Below are 23,869 nucleotides of genomic sequence, written 5' to 3'. Positions count from 1 at the left end.
AGAACACATGAGACATGGTCTTCCCTCTCTCAATCCTTCTCTTCCAAAAATATCCTAATCCACAAAAAGGGCAACATATTAGGAGCCCTGTAGTCTTCTGTAGGAACTCAATGTTACCTGGACACACATCTTCATTATTTCCTAATGCCAAGAAAAAATGGCTTAGTAGCATTTCAATGGGTGGAATATGTAAGAACAATTACTCTTTCAGAAAAAGAGATATTTTATTACTGACCTTTATTTCCTGATTTTTGACAAAAATTTTAATCTTCCATATTTAAAAACTTGAAGGATATAGTGATTAAAATGCCTTCTTTTATGCTTAAAAATATTGCAAACAAATTTCAACAACACAGAATGATCTTTCCTCTCTTCAAAGACCTTAGTGCTAAGTGTTAAGGAAAAGAGGTGATATGAAACATAGTATTCTGAGTTATCACCTTAAATCTGATCAATTCAGGACAAAAGAAAGAAGAAAATGGGACCTAAACTAATGTGACTCTTAGTGTGATCCAGATTGGTACCGCTAAACAGACCGTGAGCAGTTTGTGACCAGAAAGATATAAAAATTGAGGGTGTTTAGAAACTTTTAGCATCGTTAAAAGAAACTTGATTGTATAATTTTATGTCTGTTGAATGTAATGATTAAAAACAATGGAGTTTATATTTTCTAGGTCTTTTGTTTTTATTTGCTTTTTCTGATAATTCATGTCTATTTTATTTTATAAAATTATCTGTATATCTTGAGCTGAAATTTTAAAATATCTTGTCTTCCACCTTGAATAGTTGGAGAACACTATGCTAAATCAAAACTAAGCTAGGTCTCTTATTTAATTGAAATGAATGTATCTTTAAAGCCCACTGAGTATAAAATAGAGTCACGTGTCCCTTGATGACGAGGATATGTTCTGAGAAATACGATGTTAGGTGATTTTGTCACTATGCCAACATTATAGAGTGCACTTACACAAACCTAGATGGCACAGCCTACTACACACCTAGACCATATGGTGTGGCCTGTTGCCCCCAAGCTACAAACCTGTGCAGCATGTTACTGTACTGAATGCCATAGGCAATTGTAACACAGTGGTAAATATTTGTGTATCTAAACATAGAAAAGGTACAGTAAAAATATGACATAAAAGATAAAATATGGTACACCTGTGTAGTGCACTTACCATGGATGGAGCTTGCAGAACTGGGAGTTGCTCTGGGTGAGTCAGTAGGTGAGTGGTGAGTGAATGTGAAGGCGTAGGGTATTACTGTACACCACTGTAGACTTTATAAATACCACACTTAGGCTACACTAAGTTTATGAAAAATATTTTTCTTTTTCCAGTAGTAAATTAACCGTAGCTTACTATAACTTTTTACTTTATATAAACTTGTTACTGTTTAAAAACTATTGACTCTTTTATAATAAAACCACTTAAAACACAAACACATTGTATAGCTGTATGAAAATATTTTCTTTCTTTATATCCTTATTCTATAAGCTTTTTTCTGTTTTTAAATTCTTTTTTTTTTTTTTTTACTTTTTAAACTTTTTTTGTTAAAAATGAAGACACAAACACACACATTAGCCTAGGGCTACACAGGTCAGGATCATCAATATCACTGTCTTCCACCTCCACATCTTGTCCCACTGGAAGGGCTTCAGGGGCAATAACATGCATGGAGCTGTCATCTCCTATGATAACACTGCCTTCTTCTGGAATACCTCCTGAAGGACCTGCCTGAGGCTGTTTTACAGTTAACTTTTTAATTTTTTAAGTAGAAAAGAAAATCTTATCTTTATCTAAAATAAAGATCAAAGTGTTTATAGTATAATAAATATACAAACAAATGACATAGTCATTTATCATTATCAAGTATTATGTGCTACACTTAATTGTATGTGCTATACTTTTATACAACTGGCAGTACAGTAGGTTTGTTTACACTAGCATCACCACAAACTTGTAAATAACATGTTGTGCTACAATGTTATGATGGCTATGACTTCACTAGGCAAAAGGAAATTTTCTGCTCCATTATAATTTTACGGGACCACCCTTGTGTATGTAGTCTGTTGTTGACCAAAAGAGATATCGTTATGTGGTGCATAACTGTACCAATTAAAAATATGTAAATTATAGCATTAGATATTTTCAACCATTGGTCAATGAGGTGAATAGGATCTAAAGAATTCTGGAGATTTGCTATCTTATGGAGAAAATTTTTGCTTAATTCCAGTGAGAAGTTTTACCAAAAATTTGAAAGGTGGCAAGCTCTACTAAACAGCTTTATAGTTGAATATCTTAACAAAGATGTTGGGATATCTTTGTTTAGTCTCCCACACAAGGAATTACAGTATATCTGTCTATTCATTCATTCATTAATTGACTCTTGAACACCTACTATGTGCCCAGGGCCACTGTGTGGGTATTAGGATATGCTTAGAGGATAACATAAGAGGTTGTATGTATGTTTTTACTTAAGTTTCAAATTTTCTCAAATATACTTAGAGATGACTTAAATCTAAGCCCTTTGAGTTGCTTGATGTGACCCTTGAAGAACTCAGGCCCACTGAGCTCATTTGCAAAATGTTCTTAGCTAACTGGACTACAATTCTGTTTTCTCTATTTTCCTGGCTCTGTCAGATATCATCTCAATTTTTTCAGCTCTTTCTTTTGCAATGGCCCCAGAAGATGGCAGGCAGGAAAAGACAATGTGAATCACAGCAGAGGGTGAAAGCTGAACAAGAACACAGCTGTAGAGGCAGCCTCCACCACAAAAGTAACTGGCTCTGGGCAAGTGGGCAAGGAGGTGAGGTAGGCATGATACCCCTGAGGGCATAGTGGCCTACATGAACACCAATGTGATTTTAGCATAAGATCAGCAACTATGTGTAACATAGATATTGAAAAATCAAGACCTTATTGTTGAATTAGCCCGTCTGATTCTCTGTCTAGAGGAGGAAAACAAGGGACATTCCTTCTTGAATCCTATTTGCTAAGGTATAACCGCTGACATTCCACTGTGTGATCTTTGGGGATGTTGAGAATGTCTTTAAAAAATAACATAATATTTTCTTTTCATTTGTCTTCTTTTAATTTCATTTATCTTGATTTATCCTTAATAAGCTTGTTTTACCATAAAAGAGACAGTTTCCATCATAGATGTCATTCATGATTCCAAGTTGTAAAATCATCTGTTTTGCTGATGGATGGATGTCCAGATAGCATTGAGTGGGGGAGGCCTAATCCTTCAATCTCCACCAGCAGTTAGGCTGGATTCATAAACAAGAACACATGTATTGATTGGAACTCTTAGGTACTTCCTTAGCCTGGTTTACAGAGTCTTCATTTTTCTCCATGTGGTGTATATGGGAGAAGTTGGGGAGGTCAAGAGAAAATAAGCACAAGTCAAAGAGAGACTTGTAAAATAAACAGCAACATCTGGCAAATGACTTCCTCCCATGTACATAGGAAGGACTCTTATTCAGGGCAGTGAATGAGAAATGTTTTTCTTGGCAGCGTCTTAGCTTAATGTCCATCAGATCTGGGAATAAGCTTTACTCAGGTTTATAATTTTCCTCTTGCTGATGGTGTGGGCTCTAAGGCCTGATGTTCGCCACAGCAACCATTCATCTGGCCGTTCTTAAGAATCATTAGGCTTACTTTGAAGTGTTTTCAAAAGATGTTTAAACATTAAAGATCTTATAATTCTTCATTATCTAAAATTTTATTTATATCTTCTTAGTGAACTATATTATTTACATTGGAGATGTCTAGTATTGAATTTCTTTTTGCTCAATTAACAAAAAGAACATTAAGTTCTAACAATTCAGTATGTCTCTAAAGACATACCAGTATGGTTGTAATCTCTTGATGCATAGTTATTCATGCTAAATGATTAATAAGATACTGATTTATAATAATTTATGTTATTTTATATCTCCTCTCTGGTTTTATAAAGAGCACTTTCAGGTCTTTTCTTACTAAGGTAGACTTTTTTATTGTTTTCACAAATTAAAGAAGAAAAATAGATGTACTATACATTGAAAAAAAAACCACAGAAGTTTATAAAATGGAAAACTTTGGCATCTCTATTCCAGGCCACATCAGTGATAATTTCTTGACTTTGTGTAACTCAAAAACTAAATATTAAAAAAGTATTACTTTCATATGGTATTCACTATTTTTAAATTAATATTAAAGATAGAAAAACTTTCCAATTCTGTTGTGGGAGTGCTGTAATTTATTGCTTCTCAGTGCAATAGGGATTGAGACATATTTTCTTTATTATGGGGAAGAGAATGGGATAATAGTATATCCCTCCAGAGGGGAAAGTGGGTTAGAGTGTCCACTGAATTTCCCATATCTCTTCCCTTCCTCCATTTCCCAGTCATTGCCATTTATCAAAACCAGATGGAAGCAAAGTGATTTACGCATGGAATAATTCTATTTTATGTTATGAGAAATGCGGATGTCCTGGTTTCATGATATTTATGATAATGTTGTTTTCCTAGGTGCAGGCCATTCACACAGTGAAACCATCTGTTTCTCTGAAGCCATGTGTTTTGGACGAATGACTCTCAAAAAGGCTCATGAACTTCAGGTGAGGATCTGTGTCCATGACCTACAGGGAAAAAAGAAAAATTCTGGGATGTCCAAAGGGGGAAGTTATTGGAGTAGCAGTTGTGTGAATAGCAGGCCTTCCAGGAACTAAACCATGTGTAGGAGACTGCCCAGAAACCTTGTATGAGTGAGAAAAGCTGCCAAGACACAGACCCATAAATGAATTGCCCCCACTCTACATTGTTTTAGAAAAAGCAGCATCAAGAACATGATTTACCTTCTGGAATGGAGCACACTGGCATTTAGAGAAGGAAGAGGCTGTTTCTCCTATCTGGAGGCGTTTGATGTTTGACACAAGGGTTATCTTTTGAGTTGGTGACTTGGGCGGTGGGGCAGGGGTGTAGAGGAGTGTCCCATGAAGAGTTCACCTGTCATTTATTTTTTAATATGACGTGAGTTCCTGTGTTCCTGATTCAGTATCTCTCTCCAGAGTACCAGACGCACATGATCAACTAGCCACTGCCCGTTTCTCCTTAGACATGTCACAAGTGACTTCATTTGTTATGGCACTTTAGAACAGACAGTAACTCAAGGGAATTTATTATAGAGATCAGGGCTGTCTAACCTGAAGGGGAAGGAATGCAACCATAAGAAGGCGTGGGAATCAAGGTTTGGTTGGCCGCCTGGGACTTCATGCCTTGTCTCTGCCCCTTGTTTCTGTTTGTAGATTTCACTTGCTCTGCTCTGCTCTGAATATGGTCGGCATTGTAGGGCTTCTTCATTGCCCACAAGCATATATATCATAGTTTTGGCTACATGAAGAGATTGAGTTATTTCTCTTTTGGTCCTTAGTCTTCTAACAAAAGCTAACGGAGTTAAAATAATGTACACCATCATCCCAACCTATGATATTGAACAAAGTAGTTAGTGAAAAAATATGTAGATAGTAGGACAAAGGAGACAAAGGAGAGGCCAGGGACAAAGGAGAGGTTGGAGGAAATTGCATTTTGTCTAAAAGGTCAGCGTGTACTCTGGCAGGGGTTTAATCCTTGCCTAATGAACAAGGGCAAGAGCCTGGAGGTGTCCCTTTCTGTAACATGAAAAGTTCTAGGAAGCTCAACTGTGGAGGAGCTGGAAAGACCAGACGAGAACTGTCACGCACCCTGGGGGCAGGATGGGCAAAGGCGAGATAGGTTCCTATTTCTAGAGGCTCTGAATTTTGGATCGCTTCCTGAGTGGCATGTAGAAAGGAGCAAGGCAGACAACTAGGCATCAGGGAGGTCGTGGAAAATGAAGACTTAGTCTTAGAAACACTTACTGGGCCCAAGGGGAGAGTAGAAATGGTATTTATTAAAAGTGAACCAAAGTACCATTTTTAAGGACTGATATGTTCCAGAACCAACCACGTATATAACTCAACCCACAAGCTCCTGTGACGAAGACAGGGGCCTGGGGGTCTGGCAATGGTGGTAGGGTGGGTGAGGAGTGTCCTATCAATGGGCAGTAAAGGCTCCTGACCCTATTCACATGACAATGTCATTGCTGAGCTGAGAAAAATGTGTGACAGCTGTGTATTTATATACTTTATCAGTCAAAGTCAGGATATGGAGAATCTGTGAAAAATCATTTTCCTAGTCAATTTATGCATCATTTAGCAAGAATACTAACTATAACTTGAACTGCTCTTCTCCCTGACTTACATTATAATCTGGACAGTTTCTTCTGCATTAAAATACAATAGCATAACTAGAAAACAGATGATCAGCAGTAACCTGTTGTGAGGAAAAGCTTTATTTTACTGGTGAATCTACAAATTTATCTTTTTCTTAAAAAAAAAATACATAGCCAAAGACACATGTTTTGAATAACCATTTCCTCTCTTCCCATGTTTCGCTTCTGGTGCCCAGGCTAGAGTGCAGTGTTGTGATCGTAGTTCACTGTAACCTCAAACTCCTGGGCTCAAGCAATCCTTTTGCCTCAGCTCCTGAGTAGCTAGGACTATAGGCACGTGCCACCATGCCTGGATAATTTTTTTAATTTTTATTTTTGTAGAGATAGGATCTTGCTATGTTGCCCACAGTGGTCTTGAGCTCCTGGCCTCAAGCGATCCTCCTATCTTGGCCACCTAAAGCACTAGGATTACAGATGTGAGCCACCACACCAGGCCAGAGACTTTTTAATGTGCATTATGTATATTAACTCATATAATTCTCTTAACAACCCTTTGAGGTAGATACTATTATTACTCTCTTTTACAGATAAATAAACTGCACTTGCTCAAGAATATACAGATTGTAAAGAGAGAGCCAGAATTTGAACCCGAGCAACAATGACCAGAGCTGACATGCTTTGCAATTCATGAAAGCACAGAAGTTTAGTTTCAAGAGTCTATGTGAGGACAGTGAACACTGGGTCTAGTAGCCAAAGATTGAATCTCTTGGGGTAGATACCTGAGAAATTTTTGAATGAATGGATATAATATTTCATTGTCATAATAATCCTATGGAGCATATAAGGTATAATCTCTTGGGAATTTTTCGATAATTTTTCCCACTTTTTAACTTCCATTTTCATAGACATACATGTTCTGAATTTAAATTAGTAGCTATAACTATTCACAAACTAACCAAATGCAGGCATTTGCTTATTGATTTTCCCAGATCATGCTTGTGTTTGGAAGCAGGATGGTGGCAAAACATCTCCGTTCTCCTATACTCCACCAGGTTACAGTTGGATAAAAAATGATTTTTATCCATCATCTGGCCATCCTTAGTGCCCATTTGTGGGTGGATATTCTGGTACTTGCACAATCTTTCTTAGCTTTCTTGAAGAGCTTGGGGGCAGTCAGAAGGATTCTAGAAACTAAAATCATATTAATGACAGCTGGAACATAATATCTCTATTCACATCTAGTTGGCAAGCTAATCACATTCTTTCAGCAAACTGATTACATTCTTTCCAGTTTAGCTTTCACTAGATTTCTTCCTAAGGGAATCTACAAAGAGAGTATGGAGTAGAAAGAGTCCTTTATCTTTCACGAAGAAAAATCCTATTATTTTCTTTTGTTCAAGACATTCATTCATCCAGAAAGGTGATGTTGCCTAAGGCAGGGGATTCAAGTGGGGATTGAAACTCAGTACAATGAAAGAGAGCATCCCTAATTCATGCAATATTTAGCTAGAAATTTCTTGTTGTTGGTCTTATACCTAAAGGTAAAGGACTTGGAGGGGTTTCAAAGCTTACATTTCATTATTAATCTGGTCTCAGGTCTTTGCCAGAAAATATGTTCATAGATTAAAAAGGTAGTTGTCCAAGAATTGTTAAATAACAAACCTATTGATGTCAGTATTAAGTTTTAGATCAGTCATATTTGTAAAATCAAACTCTGGAAAGAATAAGTGGAGTGCAAGATAAATATTAAAGAGAAAATTCTCCTTTGAAAAGTACTCTTGCCCCCAATCTGGTTACTTTCTTCCCAGAGTTGTATATCAAGCCCTTCTGTAGGTTGTCTTCATGAACAGAAACTAGCCTGTAGAAATGCTTAATGCAATAAGCAAGTTTTAAAGGAAATGAGATACTGTATATACCTTTGATCACCAATGATGATCTGTGAATAGTGCGCAATTGTGTTAATGTCAATACTCCAACAATATTTTGTTTATTTGAAGGATAGCTTGATGATTTCTGTCTTCACTGGGCACTACTATCTTCTACTTGGAAAAATCTAACAGTCACTTAACTCAGTTTTTAAAGTATCATATGATTTTGGTCCTGCAATCATCTTGTGATTTTGATCAAAATCAGCATATGAGTTTGGTCCTATAATATGACCTCATTTCAGAAAGTACAAGTTTGACCAGAGTCATTAGTCCTTCTAAAAATAATTTCTATGGAAAAGCATGATTTAGAATCGCTTGGACCTTCAAATAGAAATTTCTTGTCAATTTATCAATAATATTTGTGAAGCATGCATCAGGTAGACAGCTATTGCCCACATCATATTATTTCATGGGTTAAAATTTAAATACTGTCTTAGTATTTGGGCTGTGGACCATGTTTTAAGCATTGCTCTAACGTATGTAGCCCAGTTTGGTGCATCACCTTTAATTTATACAGTTTTGTTTTTGTTTTTGTTTGTTTTTCACCCAGGACATGCTTTATTTAGCTTAATTTACCTACAGTACACTAAGGAACAAAGCTGGTAATATATCTGATTTCATAGAAAAGTAATGTGGACTAACTATCTAATAGTGTATAAGCACTACAGAAATTTTATAAATTTAATGTAGGAAAAAACTTTTAAAAAGTTTTTATTTCAATTCTCTTAAATATAAGTTGGTAGGCTTATGTGTTCACTTCTTGGTTAAAATTCTTCATTAAAGTTGCAGTCAGTCACAGTTGATTGCAAGTGCTTGTTTTAGAGTTTCTAAAAGATCATTCCCTCCAAAAAAATTTTCACTGTTAGACTAAAAGCACAAAAGGACAGTCTTTAGAGCTTAAAGATAGTTAAAAGAAATGAAAGAAATAAAGAAAAAATAAAGGCAGCTTAAAATGTTTATCTAATTGTTCAGGCATGCATATTTAAATGAATTCTTTATCAACTCTCACAAGTGTTCTCTGAAGCCTGTGCTTCAGTCAAAAGAACATTTAATTCCTTGCCTTTTTGCAAAGGTAAAATTATTCTTGGAAACTTTCTTGAAGAGGGTTGTTTTTTAAAGAACTGTTCACATTTCTTTCCTTTTGCATTTGCTTAAGGTAGGGAGAGATGGAGGAGGAGCAATAGAAATCAAGCATAGGGTGAATCTCAGCTTAACCTTGTTATATATAAGGTGTAGGAGACAGTTTCCATTGCACTTCCTGCTAGCAATGACCTGGAGGCATTTCTCTGTCTAGTTATCATCCCATAACAGCTCCTTTCTTGCCAGGTCATTAAGAGCCCCTGCAAGCCTCTGACAAGCTCTGCCGCTCAGGAACTCAAGATTAATACTTTAGGGAGAGTTTGGGAATTCTTTGTTATCAAACTGATCTATGAGAGCTTTTCTTTATCTACTGGTGTTAGGAGTGCAAGGTTGCTGTAGAGAGAGTTGAGCTAACATAAACATAAGCATGGATACACGTTTTAAATCCATTCTCTCTAGCCTTTCACTTTCTGTTCTCTCTTATTTACCTAAATGGTTAATTATCTTTCTCGAAGATTAGTATCTGTCAAAGAAAAATAAAATTTAGCTCCATGTTAGACTAGGGCTGACACTGTAGTTTGGAGTCATAATTCAATCTGATTTGAACAAAGTTGGTGTTACCCTAAGGTGATTTTTCTATTGGATATCTAGAAATCTTCTTAATTGACGAGTTATCTTTAAATCAAGCATTTTCCTTGCCCACACCTCACCTTTATTAGTGGAGCCTTGAATGGGTAAATGTGATCTTTCCTGAAGCCAATTCACTTTTCTGGGTCTGGCTACTCTATCTGTATGACAAAAATTTGGATTGGATGGTTGCTAAGGTAATTCCAGCTGCTTGGGCTTCATAAATCATAAGATGTGCTATAAGCACCAAACTTACATTCGTTATTAGTTGTCAACATGATGTACAACCTGGTCTTGCCCTGAAGCCCATGTATCAGTTGCAACATGTTAAAATAACTAAGTATGACCTCTGAGATATATTTGTTGGTAAAGGTCAGATGGTTTACTAACTGCACTGGGATTCTCTAACTTCTACTTAGCATTGATATTGGTGTTTATGATGAACAAGAGGGAGAAGGATGATTATCAAGGATGATTGTTCCAAGTTAAGTGACACTGTTAGGTTAAAATTGTAGTGATTTTTATGATAATCATCATCACACGTTAAAGTCCCTATTGGCTTAAGGCATTGTCTTGGTTAAAACAGATTGAGAGGGAGAGGCCAGGATCTAGGTGATTTAGCCAGGGTCTTGGTGGCTTCTATGCTAACCTGCAAGGTCTGGTGCAATGCAGTGAGTAGGAAACCTGTTACCTCAACTGAAATGCAAAATGTTTTGGAGCGGGTCTGAGGAGGAAGAGGGAGAGCTTCTAAAATATGGCAACCTAATGAGAACAGACTTATTCTGTGAATTGTGAAAAAGAATGTTTGTTGACAACAATACAGGAAATAGCACTTATAAATAGCAATTATAAACTGTCTCAGGTAATCATTACTAGTTTGGGACGGCTCCCACCAATGAGTCAAGAGTACGTATTCAAATAGAAGGTAAATAGCACCTTCAGATCCCTTATATTCTATTAAATAAACTGGAGGAAGCAAAATGGGGCCCACTAGACCTGTAAGAGGGTGCAGTTATCCTACACAAATGACAATCGACAGGAGCCCAGTGTAGGAAGGGTGGAGGGGAAATTAGTCACAATTTGGAGATGGATTAACTCCTTTAGGTCCCTAGATGCCATTCAGTACATACATTTTTGCACTAATTAACACCCTTGGGTCTAAGTATTCATGCAGGTCAAAAGGGAAATGGCTTGTTCCCCAGACATCAGGAGCAGAAGGACCATTATTATTGTTTATAATAAAATATTGTACTTATCCTACACCTTTGATCCTAGCTCAAAGGCTTTTTTTCCTTTCCAAAACGCTCTCATTAACCCCAGCATCATCACTGGGATTAAGTGACTGAAATGTTGTATCATTATCTCCATTTTTAAGAGGAAAGAACTAGTCTAGGGAGGCAGCAATTTGCTCGGGCCACGATGAGTCAGAAGTGGAAAAGGGACAAAAAATCAGGACTCCTGGCTTTCTTTCCTAGGTTAAAAATATCTCAGCTGATGAAAGGATGTCAGGAACTGACTCCAGAAATGAGCAAGTGCTTTTGCTTCTCCTGATCACCCCGTTCTTACCCGAAGGACTTTCATTCCATAGAAGAAACATGGGGAGTTTCTCCTTTCCCCAGGATAATTGAAGAGGGTCGCAGGTCCACTGGGTGCCAGCATTTTTGTTTTAAAAAGTGTTGCAAGCCCACCCTCTTACAGCATTTTAAAACATTAAAAATAATCTGATAATACATTCTAGAAGATCCACTTGTGAAAGAGACCCTCAAAAAGGACTCTACCCTGTAAGTACTGAATAAGGAAATGGTCTGTTTCAGCATGGGAGCAACTGAGATACCATGGAGCTCATCAGACACAGAGACGTGAGAACACCCAAGAACCTGGACTCACACTGGGTAGGCAAATGACCTCTAACCCATGTCATTTTCTGCCTTATTCTCTCTATGGATCTTCGAGTTTTCCTCTCCAGTTTCCAAACAAAGACTTCATTCCTTCAAATTATGGGATTTGTCCAAGAGCTGATCTGTAGTTTAAAAATAGAAGACTGTACCTTCCATGACAAATTGGTCTATAGTAGTCCCCCAGTGGAGGTAGGATTCACTGAGACAATTTTAGGTTTCCTGTATTTACAAAAGCATTTGCAACTTCAGGGAATAGGAGCTCATTCATCATAGCTAGGGGAATCAGGTATGATAGGAGAACCAGTTTTTGAACAGAAATAAATACGTTCCTCTTTTTCCATTTTCTATGTATGTTATTGCTATTGGGTGACTACTGGGTCTTCATTTAAATCTACATTATCAAATAGATTAAGAACATAGGCTTGGAAGTTCTTAAAACCTTGTGTAACCTTGGATACTTAACCCCACTAAATCTCAGTTTTCTTTTTTGTGAAATGGGGTGATAATCACACTTCCCATATGGTAATAAATGAGGAAATGTATGTCAAATGCTTCACATAGCGCTTGACACACAGTAACAAGACAGCCAATATTGGATATTATTATTAATCCCTGGTAGTCTTGACTTATAAGTGAGATAATTAAGGCTTAAAGGCATATTGAATGATGCCTGGAAGTGGCCACACATTTCAATGTTTCACCTAATCCCTTAGCCAACTTTGAAGGAATAAGAGGGGTTCTAGGGATCTATGAAATCCCCATTTCTCTGGTTTATCTCCAGGATTTTAAAGTCTACAATTTTCTGCTCAGATCTTTCTTCTTGTCTAAAAAAATTTCATCACACCTCAGACAGTTATTTGAGCTACTTGAGTCCCAAGTCCTTGGGTTGTCCCATATAAGCAGGGAATAATTTCAACTTCTTAACAGTTTTTTGGGGAAATAAGTCACAGAAGTTTGTCTATTTGATCATAACTGTCTTATGATGCACATTTTATATCTATGCAATTAGAAGGAGGAGGCCATTATCTGGCAGAGAGTCTACTGCAGTCATTCTGTACTTAGCTTGAATACTAGAATCATCTAAGGGTGATTCCAAAAATTATCACTGCCCAGACTGCACTCCAAACAATTCAACAAAATTTCTGGAGGTGAAACCAGGCTTCACTTTTAAGGCTTCCTGGAAATTTCCCAATGCAGCTAAGGTTGAAACCCACTCTAGAGTTGTCCCTACACCTCAGCAGGCCTCAGAAGGACGTGGAGCCTGGTGATTCCAGAGACCCACCCTTGGAGATTCCGCATTCGGTGGGTCCAGGTTAAGTCCTGGAGATTTTCAATTTTAACAGGCACATTCTCAGTGTTTCCCCAACTCCCTTCCTTCTGGTGATTCTGGCTGAGTGGTCTTAGGACCATACATTGGGAAACATTGGTGTTCACCAGTGATCTGTTTTGTGATCTCATTTTAAAATTCATAAGGTCCTAAATTAGAGTAAAAACCTTGCCCATGATATGCCTTATTCAGTCTCTTCCAAGTAGCCATGTAAGTAACAGTCAGTTTGCTTTCAGAGGTGTGGCCAATTTTAAATTAGCACCTCACAGGTTGGGGCTGGCTTCTTGGGAACCACTGCGCAGTTGCTTTAATTCAGCAGACAAGAGGCAGGAACTGCCACTGCTTCCAGAGAGGCGCCTGGGACTATCTCCAGAGACTGAGTCCGCTTGCAAAGCTGGATTTGCCCCCAGGGTTCAACCCATTGTTTAACTAATTTTATCAAACTTTAAAAATAACCTCTCATTAAATTATCTTTTAGGGTTTCAACCATTTACTGAGATTCCTATAACTTTACCATGGTTTTATTAAACGAAAGCCTTTCTGACTGGGCCACATGAGAGGCTCTTACATTTAATGTCGGACTTCCTGTTTGCTTTGTAATAAAATACAACTAACATTTTCACATGTTTAATTTTTCTCAAGTCTCCTTTCAGCTTCTTGGGCTTGACATTCCTTGGAGACACACCATGTATTTCCCCTCTTGTGAAATCTGAGCTGTAAGCACACTCCATGTTTAACCCCTGCAACCAGACTCTAGTATAAATTGTTCTTGGGAAAGGCCAGCAGGGTATGGTTTTCAAAAATCTTTCTTTTATTGAGTTTCAAGCCACGTATACTAAAAAGTTTTGAAAATTTAAAAACAAAAACAAAAGCAGAAGATGAAAAACAAAATTGTTAGAGCTTTATATTTTTAGGGCAAAATGATTATACTCTTCACTAAACAATGCCAAACACATAATAACGTACATCAGCTTTTTACAGCGTTAGGGTATTCACTAATTAACATGGCGATGTGGTGCTATCACGGGCCCTTTGGACACAGCCAATCTTATAATTTATGGCCTGTGGGACTAAGATTTTGTAATCTGAAACTGATAAGGCAAATTGAGAATAGCTCTTCCAGCCCTTTATCCTTGGTTCTGAGAATAGTTTATGGTGACTTATGCAGCTGCTCTCATCTCTGCTGTTCACAGTATGAGAGTCATGAACCTTATCTTGCACGTGACTCTCAGTGCATAGGTATCCTGGTAACAACCAGCTTCTAGCTCTGGAATTAACGTACAATTCTGGAATAAAAATATTCCTGGTGACCCGTGGGCCCAGGACCAAGGAAAAGGTGCCCCACTGAACTAAGATGGGGTTTAGTCACGACAAGGAAAACCGAACCATGCCCAGAATATACTGCATTACCAAACAGTAGTAGAGTGAGGGGCCTTAGGTGGAGGGAGACTTATCTTCAAATGTATCTATTCATTCAACAAACATTTCAAATCACTTACCATATGCCAGGTTCAATTTGGGCATTAGGATACAGCAGTGAACAAAAATTCCTATCCTCATGGACATTATATTCTAGTGGGAGGACACGACAATAAGCAAAATAAAAATGTGAATTCTGTAGTATGTGAGATAGCGAAAGTGCAAGGGAGGAAAAGAAGTCAAAAAGAAGAGAGAGAATGGTAGGGAGAGTATTGCTGTAATTTCAAAAACAAAAATAAGGAAGGCCTCATTGAGAAAATGACATTTGAGTAAGGTCCTGAGAGAGGAGAGAGAGTTATGTGGGTGTTTGGAAAGAGCAGTCCATAGAGAGAAGTACATACAAAGGTCTTGAGGCAGGGGGCAGGGAGGTACCTTGCCAGTCAGAAGCAAGAGGCCTGGATATTTAGGGTTAGCTGGAATCTAGCGGTTATTGGAGTTGACCAAGTGGACTTGGTTAGCCACTTATTCACTGTGCTTGGAAACAGAGGACCCTCCACCATCCTAACCTCCCACTTCTCTCTATCTTTCTCTGCTCCTCTTGCCTTCTACTTTCTCCCTCTCTCCTGGATTTATTCATTTATTCCTCTGTTTAAAGTCTTCTTCTTTCTCCCAGCAAGGAGACTGTAAAGATTCTGCATTAAATGGCCATGGCCTTGTCCCCCAGGGAAACATTCCAAAAGGTGACCCTGTTACCCTATAACCTTAAGGTTATAAGACTCTTCTAGCCACATGAGAACCACATGACAGAGATAATTACGTTTGATAACCCATCTTCATAGCGAAAGTTACACATGCCAATTTGCTACAGAAAACTGGCCTGTATGTTGGCCTGCTGAGCTGGTGTAGACACGTCTGGGAGGGGCCACGGTGGTGTGGGAAGCAATGCACAGGCCTTGGCAGCAGGCAAATGTGAGTTTGAACTCTAGCGATGAAATTTTCTGGACATGTTTCCATCATTACAAGTTTACAGGAGGGTTAAATACGTGTCAAACACCTCATTCATAATTGGTGGCCAATAAATTGTAGGATTACCTTTATAAACGTTTAGGCGTAAACAGTGAAAGGAATCCAGTGAGGGCAGAGAAGAGAGAAGGAAATGGAGTAAAGGGATTTCTTTTAGGAAAACAAAGAGGAACACATTTGTAGGATGGAGGCAAGAGGCCAGTGGAGATTTAAAAGGTGAAAGGCCATGCCCTTTCACTTTCACGCATTCCTTCAGGGAAGGCTGCAGAGAGGACCCTGTTGTCATCACTTTCTCATAAGCCTGCCTCTGTGCCTCACAGCGGGTCATGAATAGACTTGGGGTGGAGTGACGGGGGCCACAGAGATCCTGGTGGCCATGTTTATTGACAATTACCTTCTGGGTGTGGACTCAGTTGCTGATAACAACCGTAGCTTTAACTGACGTGATGTATGGTCTGTTAACGTGACCTGTCATGAGAAAGAATTAGTCCTAGTCAACTTTGGTGGAGAGGGGACTTTCAGTTTGGCTTCTTTGAAGTTTGATGACTGTGGAAAGATGTCCCCAAATCTCTTCCAAGGAAATAAGAGCATGAATATAAGGTGCATGTGTGATGTCTGGTACATAGGAGATGTTCAATCAATGGCTATTGGCTACTGTAATAATTTTAATAACATATTTAACTGTATGTAAAGGATTGATTTTTATTCTCAATGTGGTAGGATATTAATTCATTTAAGAATCAAGTAATGTTACGTGAAGGTAAAATTGTCACAGCTGGAAATAGCAAAATAGAAAACAGCAATTCATCTCAATAGGTCTAGGAGAGAAAAATTTGTATTAAGCCACATAAACTAACAAAGTTTTGCCTGGATAAAAGAATGATACTAGCATCCAAAGCAACTTGAGACTTCCTTTGATTCTAATCTCTCAAAATAAAATGCAACTCTTTAACTTATCCCCTATGTCTTCCCTCCTACCCCCCAAAATACAAACTGTTTTAAATAAACTTTAATTAATCATTATCTGTGTGAAGGAAAAAGCTGCTGCCTTTTATGATAGATGAAATGATTCCATGCTCACATATACATGGGAATGGAAATAAAATCCAGAAAAAGAAATACAACTTACTGTACTTAAGAATTGTGTGTCACTGAACACCCAGTCAGGACAAACTGACTTCCCTCTTCTTGGTTGAGAAGATAACATTATTTATGGGAAAAAAATAAAGGAAGCTTGGGAAAATGATGCAAGCTTTTTCTGTACTTTAAAATACATGCACTTGTGTGCAAGAAACTCTTGTATTATTAATATTTTATTGCTTCTAACTATATGCTACATGTTCCAGTATATTTCCCACATTGAACACACACAGCAATCTCATGTGAAAAGCATCGTTATCCTCATTTGCAGTTGAGAAAAGGGATTGCAATATGTATCTTGCACCAGCTAGCACCATGCATAGAACCAGAGATGGGATTTGAACCTCTGTCCATGCACTCAAAATAGATGTTTCCACTCCATCATTTTGTCAGTGAGATGTTTTCTCTTCTCTTCCTACTTGGCTTCTACCCACACCATCTCTTCCTTCCCACTGATATGCCCTGCCTTCCATTCTACTATAGCCTACATTTGCCATCTACTGCTCCTGAACCTCCTCTATAAATATGTTTTTGGGACAAGAAAATTGTTGATAAAGACATCGTCATGTGGGAAATCCTATAGAATGAGTTGGATTATGAGTGGTGGGAACTCCTAGCCTACTCTTACGAGTTCCCACCATCTGGGAACTTTTTAGGTATTCCTTCAAATTTAGAAACTAAACTTGACAATGAAAGTTGCTTGCAAATATTAATGGCTAAATATTTCAGTTTCATAAGAAGCACTGAGGAGATCATATAAAAATGAAAACCAGAACTTTTAAGGAAATGCATCAGGTCTTAACTTTTTAAAATTTACTCCCCTAAACATTTCTATCTCATATTCATGATCTATACTTACATGTCTTATAGTAGTTTGTTTTTTAAAAGACTTGTATGTTTTTCATCTATGATTCACTCAAACTACTGCAGGATGCTCGTCACAGCTTAGAACTCCCTTCTAAGCACATGGTCATGATGAACACTCACACAGAGATTTATTGGTGTGCAATATGAATCTTCATGCTAAAGGTGAAAAATTATTTTTTAGCCTGGAGTGAATATCTCTGGAAGTGTTTTCATAGCTGTCCTCTGCAAATCATCTCAGGGTGGGCCCATCGCTGTCTCATACTATAGGAAGGGAGGGCTGTTAATAGCAGCCACTTCCTCTTGTGTACAGTGGAGAGAAGGCTGACTCTGGTCTGTCCCATCATGGCCTTGAAAGATGATGATTAACTGAGAAGTCACTTTAGCTGCCTGATTGATTCTCATTCGTGGATGGTCGAAGGGCAAGCTTGTACACCTCTAAGACCTGGAGCGCGTCGTGAATACCTCTGGTTCTGTCTCAGCTCGTGCCGACAATATAGAGACATACTGCAGGGGAGCACATTTCCTTTCATTTCAAAGTTATTTATGACAGCTTCCAATCTGTACAACTTGGAAAGACTTAAAAGTATGGATTCTCTTTTAAGAGAACATGAACCTTTGACTTTTCTTTCTGGAAGAAATAAAAGACCAAAAAAACACTATTTCAGTCTTCACCATGGGCTTAATTACTTTGGAGCCTTCTCCTGTGCTTTGGCCTATTTGGCAATCCACAGCTATGAATCACCTAAAGACCAGATATTCACGCAATTACAAATCATTTTGAAAGACAAAGAGAATTGAGAAGAATTTGTTCTACATATATCTTCATTTTAGCTGCGTGAAAACTCAATGTTTGGAGCGATATCATTATGTGAAATAATATATGCAATGGAAAAAGTTTCGTTTTTAAAGATTAAATCTAATTCTGTGTTTTTCATACTCTATAAACATTCCATTAATAGGCAGAATACCAAACACGATGGAGAATGGTTTTGTGCTCTGGAAGAATATTGTTCTTTAATATCTTTCTGTGTGTTTTCCTTATCTACCCTGTCAAAATGTAATCACATCAATAAAACAGTGTGTATGTATGGTGGATCAATTGTCTTACTAAAGGGCACACTAAATGCATATCTTCAAATTATAATGCGCACAATGTAATTTGTTCCAAAGAATGGAAATATTTATAGAAGGTGCTAATTTTTACCTTCCTTGTATGAAAACAAAAATCTACTTAGCAAATTAAAAAAGAAGATCCATCAAGTATGAATATAAAAAATCAAATTGGTGAATTAGGGTCAAACTGAAAATATTTAAACAGTATACACAAATTTTTTTTGTAGCTGAAAATCTTTCTACTGGTAGAGTGAGTTTGCAAATCAGATCTTCTTCTTTACTTAGTTGCCTCTTCCTTTCTGATTCTGTAGTCCTCAAAAATCTAAGCTTTTCAGTGGATTTGTCCTAAAACTCTCCTCAACAGTCTTCCCTCTAATAGATAACAAATATTAACCAACTACCAAGAAAATCCAAGACATTGCTCTGGATTAATACTTAATATGTGTGACAAGAGAAATTCAAGAAAATGTCCCTAAATATCCATATGTACACATAGAATGAGGATCAGTTAAAACCAGGTAATTAATTACCAGATTTTTTGTTGTTGTTGTATACATTGAATTGCATTTTAATGGTGGCTTGTAATGTGGCATTAGCTAACCAGAATACCCACAGAGTGACACTGGGGGCTCTTAGGGGAGTCTACAGGAAAGTTCTACCCCAGGCACCCAAAAGTGAAGCCTCTAATCAATGATCCTCATTTGTAATCAGGGAATTTCCAAGCATTTCCTAGTGTCTTATTGTTAAATGTGAACGGACAATCACAAGCTACTATTCACATAAAGAAATCTTTTCCCCAGAAACAGAAAGGCAAAAATAAACAAATGAAATGGACTCAGAAGAAATATAGATAATTTAGGAAACAGAAGGAACATTCTACTGTACATATTCAGAGATAAACAAGGATTACGTTCATAAAACAATAAATGGATGCTATGAAAAAGGAGAAATGAAAAAAGAAGTTTGGCAAGTTTGATCTGTGATTGCTGAAATAAAGAACTGAGTAAAATGGTTGGAAGACAGTTAATGAAACCTCCCAGACAATGAAACAAAGAGCAAAGGAAATTGATTATTTTAGGAAAAGAATGAAAGACAAGAGTTTCTCTATGATGTCCAAAATTTGAATAAAAGGAGTTCCAGAAATAAGGAACAGATAAAACAAGAGTCGAAAAATCATCACAAAGCAATGGAATATTTCCTAAACAGATGGATATGGGTCCAGTGAATGCCCTGTAGCGTAACTTTTACAGACACACCCCAAAGCACTTAATTATAGACCAGCGATACAGAGAAACATTCTAAAATTTCCAGAGAGAAAAAATAAAATCAAGTCACTGTTAAAGGTAAAAACATCAAAATAACATCTGATTTATAGCTGTACTAGGTAGTGGAAGGCAATGAAGTACTTCACGATTTTGAGTGAAAATGATTTCCTACTTACAATTTCATGTCCAGCCATATTATCAGTAGAATTTAGCTAAAAGGAAGACATTTTCACACATGTGAGGATTCATGCACTCATACCATCTTTGAAAGCTCTACTGAATGTGCTTCATCATAATGAAGATATAAATCAAGAAGGGAAAACATAGCGTCCAAGAAACAGTGAGTCCAACTCAGAATAGTGAAAACAATATGCAAACTTTTGCCTTAATTCTGCTTTCTGGGAAACCTATCCTAAGGCAGAAAGCAATCAATAAATAATAGATCAGAGCTTATTATTATTTTAAATTTGTTTAATTTTAAAAATTATTTTACATTCATCAAATTCCACCATGATTGAGGAAATCAAGATAAAGATATGCAAAGTTATTTAACATGATTAGGCTTTAATTTAGCCAGTATTATTCTTTTGAAACTAAATGGTTGTTACAAGTTTTAATTGTTTTTACTCAGTATTGGTCCAACAATTGTTGTCCTCCGGTGATGGTATGTCCTTATCAAGTACAGCAGTTTGCATTTTGATTTTGGGTGTGTAGCAGGGAACAGGTTGGTGTTGGGGTTTTCAAAACTGGGAGTTGGACCACTTCTTGTTTTCTACATGAACTGCACTGTCTGAATGGTGAATGCTCACTGTCTGATGTTGCATCTGTGATCACTTCTATTTTGTAAAAAGCCACCTTTCTCTATAATCACCTTCACGTCAGTGTCCTTTTCTTTGCCTTGAGCTGCTTATGTCATTATTGAAAGAAGGTAAAAGGGAATCTTTATATTATGAATAAGCCTCATGGAAACCATATGTTGTCTCTTGGAACACTAGTGTATGCTTGACCCATTTTATTTTTGTGGTTACTAAAGTTCTTCATGGGTTTAGTTATTTGATTTTTTTCTCTTTTATCAGTGACTAATATTAGTCTGAACCTCTGTCTGCTGGCAAACTCTTCTGTGGACAGCTAGAGCTAAGATTTCACACAGTGCAATTGCTGCTACTCTGGTGTTTGAGAAGAATAGGCATTGGGAGGTGGTAGGAATATGTTTTATATTACTTCTTCACTATAAAATTAATACATGCTCATTATGCAGCATGAGAAAAATTGGAAAACTAGAAGAAACTATTACCCATAGTTCTATCACACAGAAAAGAATCACTCTTGGCATGTGGGTGTATTTCATCTGAATCACTTTGCTGAGCATATTATTTTTACATGACTGTTATCACATGAAATTAAATATATCAATGTTTTCCAGAATATATGTCTGGTTTGAAAAATAATTCATGGTTGGTACAGCAAATTTGGAAAATGAAATATTGATAAAAAGGAAAATTAAAGTGAATAAAAGGCTGAATTAATAATAATGTAGTCAAGCTGGTTGATATAGAAGAACTAGAAATAGGAACACAGCTATACCATAGGACAGACCAACAGACAGACTTACTGACAGACACACAAACACATATACATTCCTTTACAGGCTGAAGACACAACTAGCTTAAAGTAACTGCCTAGAAAACCTGCTAAGCTGGCAGAACTTATGTACACTTGAATGCATAGTCTTGTTTTAAGCAAGCTGTTCTAATTTTATTGTGGCTGTTGGTTCCTTAAAAGGCAATATATTTGCCTTTCTACTAGTATTCAGCCCTTTGCTCACCTAGGGATCCAGGCTGAGTTAATACTTTTTATTAATTGGAAAGTCCTAAATCTTTAGTAATCACATGGTTCCTTCAGGCATTTGTAATCACATTTTTCACTGGAAGGGAGTCTAATTCTCCAACATTGCATCTTTGTTAAAACCTTCCAGCAAACATGATTGTGGGAGCAAAACATACTGCAGGGGTGGTAATATTAGTTAAGTGTTCAGAAAGAATGTCTTTGCAGACTTCACATTGGATTATAAAGACATATAAAAATGTAATTTTTTAAATTATATGTTTTTATTTTAAGATAATTGTAGATTCTCATGGAATTGTAGAAATACTACAGAGATCCCTTTGCCTAATACACTGTACCTAGTTTCACCCTATGGTAACATCTTACAGTGGTACAGTATCCCAAATGGATTAAACACACTGATATTGACATTGATCTAATGCACCAATTTTATTCAGATTTACTGTTTTATTTGTACTCACTTGTGTGTGTGTGTATTTAGTTCTATGCAATTGTATCCCATGTGTAGGTTTGTGTATTCACTACTACCACCACAGCAGTCAAGATGCAGAACAGTTAGATCGCTACACGTATCCTTCCTGTTGCTTCTTGCTTTTTCTAACCATGCCCACCTCCCTCCCACTCCCACTCCCATCTCTAACCCTTAGCAACCATGAATCTGTTCTTTATTTCTAAAATTTCTGTCATTTCAAGAATGGTATACAAGTGGAATCATCATACAATATGTAACCTTTTGGAATTGGCTTCTTTTTTGTTTTTTGACTTAGCATTCTCTTGAGATTCATCCAAGATGTTGTGTATTTTCACTAGTTTGCTCCGTTTTTATTGTTGAGTAACATTGCACAATATGGATATAGTACAGTTTGTTTTACCATTCACCCATTGAAAGGCATCTGCAGTTTTGCTAGTTTTTTACTTTTTTGAATATAGTTGCCATGAATATCTGTGTACAGGTTTTGGTGTGAACATAAGTTTTTATTTCTTTGGGATAAATGCCCAATAATGCAATGGCTTAGTCATATGATAATTGCATGTTTAGTTTCATGATTGAATTTGAAGTGTTTCTTATAAACAGCATATAGGTGTTTGTGTGTGTGTGTATGTGTATATTAATCTACTTTGCCAATCTCTGCCTTTTTATAATGGTATAATTAGACCATTTATATTTAAGTTGATTGTTGATATGTTAGATTTTAAGTCTGTCATTTTATCATTTGTTTTCTGTTGTTTCTTATTCCCATTTCTCTTTCTTTGCCTTCCGGTGAGTCACTTGACATTTTTGAGATTCCATCTTTAGTTATTTATATTGTTTTTCAGTGTATCTTTTTTAATACTAATAGCTTCCTTAAGTGGTTGCTGTGAGTATTAAGATATGCACATGTTACTTATCACAGTCTACTAGTATCAACATTTTCCACTTTGTGTAACGTGTGGAAACTTTATTTCCATTTAGATCCATTTACCTTCCCTACTTTTAAGTATTATTGTTGTGTGTATCAGATGGTGTAGATAAAATTCTTTGACACTACTCCTTTCAAGAAGTGTAGCCTAATTCCCATCCTATGGAGTGTAAGCTGTACTTCGTGACAAAAAGAACAAAGTGGGAGTGGTGATATGCAGTTCAGACACTAGGTCTTAAAGGGTACCACTCTTTCTCTCTTGGCTTACTCACTATGGTGGAAGCTGGCTGCCATTTTGTGAGCAGCTATATGGAGATATCCATGTGGTGAGAAACTGAGGCTTCTTGCAAATAGCCCTGTGAGTAAGCCATCTTGGTAGCGAATCCTCCAGCCTCAGTCAAGCTTTGTGATACAGCTTTGACTGACATCTTGACTATAACCTTATGAGAGAACCTGAGCCACAACTACCCAGGTAAGCCACTTAAGCCACTACATTTTGCAATAGTTTGTTATGTAACAATATGTAACTAATCCAAATATCAACCATGTAGGAAGGCATACTAAATATACTAGGAAATCAAGAGAATATTTTTAACTTCATTTAAAAATCTTACAGATCACCTTTGCTTTTACAATTACAACAGAGTTCTGGACATAAAGCAATTAATATCATGCCAAGAGGCATGATTTGCCTAAACTGTGAA

At 37.0% G+C, this 23,869-nt stretch overlaps 1 long non-coding RNA gene across 1 annotated transcript in view; it reads left to right on the top strand.

Moving 5' to 3' along the window:
• LOC123637683 overlaps positions 1 to 23,869 on the top strand; it is a 99,578-nt gene that overhangs the window by 2,324 nt on the left and 73,385 nt on the right. The window contains exon 2 of the long non-coding RNA XR_006735021.1: positions 4,514 to 4,602. This is a non-coding gene — a long non-coding RNA (uncharacterized LOC123637683). The remainder of the gene's footprint in view (positions 1 to 4,513; positions 4,603 to 23,869) is intronic.

Source organism: Lemur catta, chromosome 5 (assembly GCF_020740605.2).
Source record: "Lemur catta isolate mLemCat1 chromosome 5, mLemCat1.pri, whole genome shotgun sequence".
In the NCBI taxonomy this organism is placed as follows: Eukaryota; Metazoa; Chordata; class Mammalia; order Primates; family Lemuridae; genus Lemur; species Lemur catta.
The sequence above is the reverse complement of the archived record's forward strand: the minus strand, read 5'-3'. Positions and strand labels throughout refer to the sequence as shown.